This window comes from Haemaphysalis longicornis, unplaced genomic scaffold, assembly GCF_048455015.1.
Source record: "Haemaphysalis longicornis isolate Haplotype H1 unplaced genomic scaffold, Haemaphysalis longicornis Haplotype H1 scaffold_3, whole genome shotgun sequence".
Taxonomy (NCBI): domain Eukaryota; kingdom Metazoa; phylum Arthropoda; class Arachnida; order Ixodida; family Ixodidae; genus Haemaphysalis; species Haemaphysalis longicornis.
In genome coordinates this window covers 191,585,755-191,593,493 of record NW_027526335.1, presented here as the reverse complement: position 1 = coordinate 191,593,493, position 7,739 = coordinate 191,585,755, and the positions used below count along the sequence as shown (strand labels likewise).

The window sequence follows — 7,739 nt, the reverse complement described above, 5'->3', positions numbered from 1 at the left end:
TCAGTCTCTAGAGCTAGTGCAAAACAACGCAGTGCGTTTTATATTGTCGAACTATCAACGAGCAGCCAGTGTTACATCAATGAAGTCCAGTTTATCTTTGCCTCTCCTGACCCTGCGCAGAAGATATTTTCGTCTTTGCCTGTTCCACAAAGTATACAATCATAACTTGCTGCGCAGCTTGCTTATATCGCCACCATTCTATCGTTCGTCCCGTATTTATCACATGCATAAAGTTGGAATCACTCATTGTCAAACCAACACATGTTTTCACTCATTCCTACCCTGCACATCAAATGATTGGAACCGCCTTCCTGCAGATATAGCATCCATAACAGATCACACACTTTTTCGAAGCTCGTTATATGCTTATTTGGTTCCAGATGACCAATCATAATTTGTTTCTTATAGTGCTGGCGCACAGTTTCCCTTGTATCTGCAATTATCTTTTATTTTGTATGCTTTGTTCAGCATATACCACTCGGTGTTAATGCTTGTGTCTTTGACATGAAACATTGCCACCTTCCGTTCCTATTTTCTTTTTCTTCCTTTGCGATGTGCATATATTTTGCTTTATGCCTTTTTGATGTGAATATATGTTGTGATGTGAATATATTGATGTGAACTAATATTTCTTGATTATGGTATTTATGTCGCGACCACGTATAGTTGGCCAATTTAAGAGATTTTGTGTAATTGGCCGCATCTGTCTTTTTTTGTGTGTACTCTGTAAACCACTCCTCTCTACAATGCTTCGGCAATTGAGAGTAAGTGAAATAAATAAATAAATAAATAGACTTAGCAACAGATATAACCGCCGGCCTAAAGAGCTTCAAGTTTTTGTGCAGATCAATTATTTTTACTTAAATACACCCCAGTCATCCGCCACTAACCTTACACAACGCGATTATATAGGTCGGTTATGTTTGAATAATTCAGTTGCATGAACTATTAAAGAGGAGTATTACCTTTTTGGAAAAATATACATGCGGAAAGATGAAAAAGCGGGAAAACATATATACACGAACAGGACAGCACATGGCATGCTTCCCGGCGGCCAATCGCCCTGTCCTCTCACCGTCCGGCGACAAAACTAATTAGTTTTGTCGCCGGACGGACAGCGTGATTGGCAGCCGGAAAGATGCCAAAAAAAAAGACGACAAGAAAATTTCTGTAGTGTTGTGGTATGTATTTTCGCGTGTCGTACTGTCGTCTTGTCGAATTCTTGTCGTGTCGTGATTCTGATGTCCTGCCGTGTGTCGTATTCCTGTCCTGATTTTGATGTTCAGTCGTGCCAAATTCCTGTCTGATGTTCCTGACAATGATTCTGATGATCTGATGGCAGGCACGTACCTAGGGTTTTTTTTCGGAGGGGTCCCTCCCCAAGGTAACTTTGCTCTGCAACTTAGGCGGGGGGGGGGGGGGTGGCGACGGTACCGGCCGTTACATACATACATACATACATACATACATACATACATACATACATACATAGAACTTTATTTCACAATAAATTTCACTGTACATTTCGTGCCCGCAGAAGCGCAAGTCGCTTGTGGGCGGGTCACGGCAGACTCAGGATGCTCGCTCAGGGGTAACAATACAAGAGGCAACTCTTTTGCAAAACAAAAACGAAAACACCACATACACATAACTATAACAAGATGCACATTCGCACTCATGAAAGTTCACAAAATCTCCAATTTTTGAAGTTCACACATATGTTGATAAGATTTACAGAATATAAACGAATGAGGCAGCAAAAACTAATGAAACAAATAAAACTACTGAATGGACAGAAGGAGCTGTTCGAAATAGATCACACTGCTTCTACCAGCTAACACACCGTCAACGACACTCAATTACTTTACATAATTTAGCCAATTCTTTAATTTGAGATTTCGCCTTATTAATTGAGCATAGCTTTTCTATGTCCTCGGGCAACTGATTGAAATAAAAAGGAACGTAGTATTCTCGGCACCGTTTACCATAGTTGGTATATATTCTAGGCAATTCGTAACGGTCTGTTTTGCGTAGCACCTCAGGCTTTTTTACTACTTTTTTATATCGAGTACAAAAGAAGTTTCGCAGAAGTACTACTTGATTATACAGATCCACAAAAGAATCCACGCCGGCGATGTACGTTTTTACCCCTTTGTTCAATGTTTCGAGGTCAGTACCATATAATATGTTACTAGATATTCGATCCAATAACTTTTCGATTAGTACAAACACGATGAACACCCAGCGTTTACCATAAAGGCGCGTAAACCTGCAAAGAGAAATGAGATTAAGTGTAACCGCTTTTGTAATGGTGGCGAAAAGCGAAAAAGCCCGTGTGTTCGAGATTTTGGCGCGCGTTAAAGACCCCAGGTTATCAAATTAATTGGGAGCCCTCCACGACGGCGCGAATCATCGCGTGAGTATCGTCGACCCGTTAAACCCCACAATCAATCAATCAATCAATCAATCAATCAATCAATCAATCAATCAATCAATCAATCAATCAATCAATCAATCAATCAATCAATCAATCAATCAATCAATCAATTAAATGAGGTGTACCTAATAGATGCACCTGTAAGATACACTTACCTTTACTTGCGAAACAAGGAACCAGATCAAATGGACTCGCCACAGGAAGAAACGCAGGAACGACACTTCCAAGAAAAACTTAACCTCAAGCAAAAATGTCTCAAGCGAAAATATCTATCAGCGGTTTGTTGAGCTAGTTCTGGAAGAGCTAGTTCTGGAAGAGTTAGTTCTGAAAAAAAAAAATGCCTTCTTCCCCATCAAAGTATATGCGATGCTAGCCGCTGAAACCGCCACCCTGGTGAAACAAGCGATAAGTTGCTCCTGTCCGAGAGGACGCAAGCACAGATTGCAGACGAGCAGGGCAAATGGTTCGCAGCGAATGGCAAATGGCAGGTCGCCAATCGAGCGCAAAGCCAGTGTACAGTGGTACTGGCTCGTGTGTAAACGGAGCAAATAAACCTGGCGTGTTTTTTAAGTCCAACGATTACCACAACATGATGCATTTTTTTCGAAATTATCCAAATCCACAAACCAAAGCTAAGTCAGATAAAACTGCACTGCGAAGAAAATCCCGCCAACTTCTTCCTAGGAAAAATGTGGCAAGAAAGTTCAGATAATGCCCTGCAAACATGTACGCAGACCGTACTTTGTATCAAAAAGGCGATATATGCTGCTGTGGCATGGATCAAAATGAGCCAGATTCATTTTCCCAATGGGATTTTGCTTGAGTGTTCGTGCTGTTTTGTGGGTGTTTCCGTAAGTTTTTTTTTTGTTTAGGGAGCTGGCCTATTATTAGCTTAGACAGCAATTAAGAGATCGACAAAAGATCTGCCGCCAGACGGCCACGACAAAGTGAACTGAAGCGAACAAAATGAAACTGAGAGATTGGAAACTATCATTTCATCTCGTCTCTCTCGTCCTTACGAAGTAAATCTTGTTACCATATTACTATTACTCCCATGTTTACTATTTAGGTACCTAACAAATTAGCCTCCGCTTACATGCCATTGCGAATCCCCCTCTATGTGGTCACTAACGACTATATTAAGGTGACGAAGACGATATTAGTAGGCTTCTTGTGAAGTGTTCTGAAATTTATGGCAAGGTAATGAAGAGCTTCGTGAGTGTCTTCAGGCGTGCCAAAAAAAGTACCTAACGGAACAATTGGTAAAGAGCTGCTAATGTTTCCAAGGGGACGCACCGGCTCTTCATGTATTTGTTTTACTGTTCGTAAGGCCCTATTGCGTATATTTATTGCCTTTTGTCCTTAAAACTCCATCGTACCTGTCTTGAAAGTCAATTGTGATAACGTTTCCACAAGAATGCAACAACAACTTGGCTGTTTCAATTCCGTGCGAGCCAAATCAGAACTTAGCCTAATATGGCTCAAATTCTCCGCACAATTCCTAATTACTTGTAACCATACATTTCCCCTAGCTTGCACGTAAAACATCATTTAATAGTTTCGACAGCATTGAATTTAGGCCTGGTACAAAACTTTCGTTTTTCTTTCTCAATTTCGAGTTAGGTGGATTTGGCTCATTTAAAAAAAAAGGCCTCAAATAGGTATCAAGCCCAGGATTTATGAGGCGGCACTTTAGAATGTGTGCGAGGAGAGAAGAAAGGTGGCGCAAGGAAGGAAGGGGGGGGGGTAGGGAGGCTACGGCACAGAAAATTTGGAAGAGTGATGGTTTGATGATGATCCTGATGTTCCATCAGTAGTCGCGCAAGGTTTGAATGTTATTTCCAGTTGTAAAGGGCAACGTAAAATGGCAGTTGTGAGTACATGACTGTCGTTGAGAAAACTGACTTGGTAGTTACGACAGAATGGTGTGTCGTAACAACAGATGGCTTTGTCGTAACAACAGGAATTGTGTTGTCACAACAGGGTGTTTTGTCGTACGACAGGAATTCTTGTTAGGTTTCTGCGGTATTCGTGTGGTGCGTTTAGACTGGGGAAGAACAGCCAAACCCACAAATCATTGCATGTATTAATTTTGAGGCATTCCTGAGGTGTTCCTGCAACCCAAGCTATGAGGTCCTGCTCTCAACTGCTCGAAACACTTTTGCCGTCAACGTCTTACTACAGCTAGAAACTCAAAATACAAAGTACATTATCCTTATAAGTAGCGTCGTCGGCGCCTTGAGTGTGGCATACGCCGGTGCCAGGGAAGATTCCGAGGACGATCTAGCATAGCTAAGAATGCTAAACGCGCGGACGCTTACTGGAAGATCTTAGACTGGGCGTCTGCGCCCAAGGAGAGAATATCGTTTTAAGTGTGCAAGGAGAAGTCATGCACTGCTTAAACTATTTGCTCCTGGGCGTTTTTCTACGGACCCATATTACTAAATCGCGAGAGAATTTTTCTTGGTGTAAGGACGCCAGCTTGATATTATAGCTCCTCAAACAATTCGATATGTCTCAAAGGTATTCTGTTTCGCTACTGTTGGCGTCACCTCACTTTTAACATTAATGTGGCGAAGACGCGTAAAAACCAAGATGACAGCGATCGAAGCCCGTAAATCGCCCAATCTTTCTCCTGCCCCGAAGTTTGAGTGGTTAATTGTCGCAAACGAATTGGCCGCTTTTCCTGTTGTCATTTCCCGAACAGCACGTCAGCCTTCCGTCGAACGGTATTCGCATTTAATAACTAATGCAAAACGCTCCGTCGCAAGTTCCAAAATAGGCAGTGCCCGCCGAATCACAACGTTTATCTGCTGTGTCTCGCGGGCGGCGGGCTCTAGGGAATTTGAGAATGTCTCTCGAGGTTAAAAAATAGCAACCAGACGCGTGCTCATAATGCAGTCAAAATGGAAAACACGTTGTCCACCACAGGAGATAAAAGAAAGCTCACCCAAAGATAAAAATAACATTCGCATTTTGGAGGTTCTGTCTGGCAAGAACAGAAACCCGAAACCTACGTCTGCGGCGGCCGCGAGGCGTTAACAGATTAGGCGAAACACGGCGAAGAGCAAACACCGCTTTAAAAGAGACGTCGCTTCCAACTTCGTTCTCAAAACGTCCGCAATGCTTCCCAGGTTAGTCGTCTTCGCGGTGGCCGCCGCTTTAGTGAATTCGGAGAACGACGATGTTCTTCTCGCGAGGGCTCACAATACGCTCGCCGTCAACCTCCTCAAGCACCTAGCATCCCCTAACCCACCGGAAAATGTGTTCTTCTCTCCGACGAGCATCGCAGCCGCCTTCGGCATGGCTTACGCCGGTGCCCGAGGAGTGTCCGAAGACGAACTCGCGTCTGCACTGGGCCACACGGCATTCGGACTCACCGAAAGGACGCGGGTGCTGGCGGCGTACAAGAGGCTGCTAGACCTTGCCGCTTCGCCGAACGTCACCCTGGAGGTTGCCAACATGGTCCTGGCCCAGAATAGCTTCGACGTCTCTGACACTTACAAACAGCAGCTGCAAGAAATCTTCGATGCAGAACTGAGGTCTGTAGACTTTGCCAACGAGGGCCCTAGAGTGGCAGCGCAAGTGAACGCCTGGGTTCGCGAGAAGACCCGCGGAAAGATCGCAGGAATCCTGCCGGAAGGGCAGCCATTGGATGTCATCCTCTTCATACTAAACGCCATATACTTTAAGGGAACTTGGGTGACTAAGTTTGATTCGGCGAGGACGGAACCAAAGCCTTTTTTCAACAACGGAATCACGGAGGTCACAAAACCGGCGATGCATCTGAAGCACAGATTTCTTTACGCCAAGATAACCACCCCCAACGCAGCCGCAGTGGAGATCCCGTACCAGGGAGACCACTTCAGTATGGTCGTGCTCCTTCCGGATAGCAGGACTGGCCTTGGCGAGCTCAGGGACAGTCTCTCACTTCCACTTCTGGAAAACGTGACCAGCCAGCTTCGCTCCCGGGAAGTCATCCTGAGATTGCCCAAGTTCGATATGAAAATTCGCTACGACTTGGTGCCTGCAATGCGCGCTATGGGCCTGAGCAGCGTGTTTGGAAACGCGGCTAACTTCACGGGCATCAGCGATAGCACGTTGTTGCGCATCTCGGGAGCTTTGCACAAGGCGGCGGTCGAAGTCAACGAGGAGGGCACCATCGCCACCGCCGTAACTGGAATCTTCCTGACTCCGACATCGGCGCTCATCAGGCCAGTGCCGCCGGTCGAGTTCATCGTTGAACACCCGTTCATCTTCTACATCAGGGACAGGCGCACAAACCGCGTACTCTTCATCGGTGAAGTAAACCACCTCTAAAAAGCCCGAATATAATGTTGGAATGCCTGGGAAATGTCGGAGGTGGTATTGGGCTGTGTGGGGTTCCTAAAATATACCGTTCCACAAGAATATTTTGCATTTTGCAATGTCGAACATCTTGCAATGATTTCTTGTGAAATAAAAGTAAGGGTTTTGTTTCCATGCGTCCCATTGTATCCATATAGCGAGCGGTTGTTTTGCCTCAAAATACGGACATAACCTCTCGAACCAAGAGCGCTCGGTTGTTGGTGCTAGAGCACAGTTTTTGTCTAGGTAGCGTATTTAAATCTGCTGTCTACCACCTGAGTAGCGGCTTACTATGCCACGTCGCCATTCAAATTCCTGACGAAGGCACAACTTCGTACCGTACGGTAAACACGTCCAATGAAAACTAGCTCAGCTAAACGAGACACCGAGTTCAATACTAATACATATCAGTACGAAGCTTTATTGGCAGCGGTTCACGATGCCATGCTGGTTCACGATGCCATGCTGATGCCATGCTGGACACCTGTGCCATATTTCCACCTAGTTTACTGCATTAAAGCATATGCCCGTAAAAAGGGGTCCGTCAATCGCCATTTTAGTAACCTTGGACATCGCATTCTTTTCCTAAGTTTAGGTACAAGCCCACCACTTTCGGTGAAATGCAGAAATGTGGCGATAGGCTACGCCCCGCACGTAAACCGACTTCAAAGGTACCCAACACTTCTTACTTGCTGACACAAATAGGTTGAATTGATCTAAGAGAAAATTTCCACAGCAACAACAATAAATCCCGGCATTCGACAAATTACAAGTAGTTATAATTACTAAGGCACAATCCCGTGTATTTCGCGCCAAAACGTGCGACTGTACCCTCTGGCGCCCTAGGGCTTTTTTGCTAACTTGGAACACAGAACACCTTTTCGTGGTTGCTCAAGAAGATATCTGAGGCGTTCAAAGCCAACCAGTACATAGTGCTAGTTGTATACAGAAAGTG

General features: G+C 44.7%; 1 pseudogene; it reads left to right on the top strand.

Annotated features, from left to right (window-relative positions):
* Window positions 1–5,525: 5,525 nt before the first annotated feature.
* Window positions 5,526–6,917, top strand: LOC144175903 (iripin-2 pseudogene; annotated as a pseudogene).
* The last annotated feature ends 822 nt before the right edge of the window (window positions 6,918–7,739 follow it).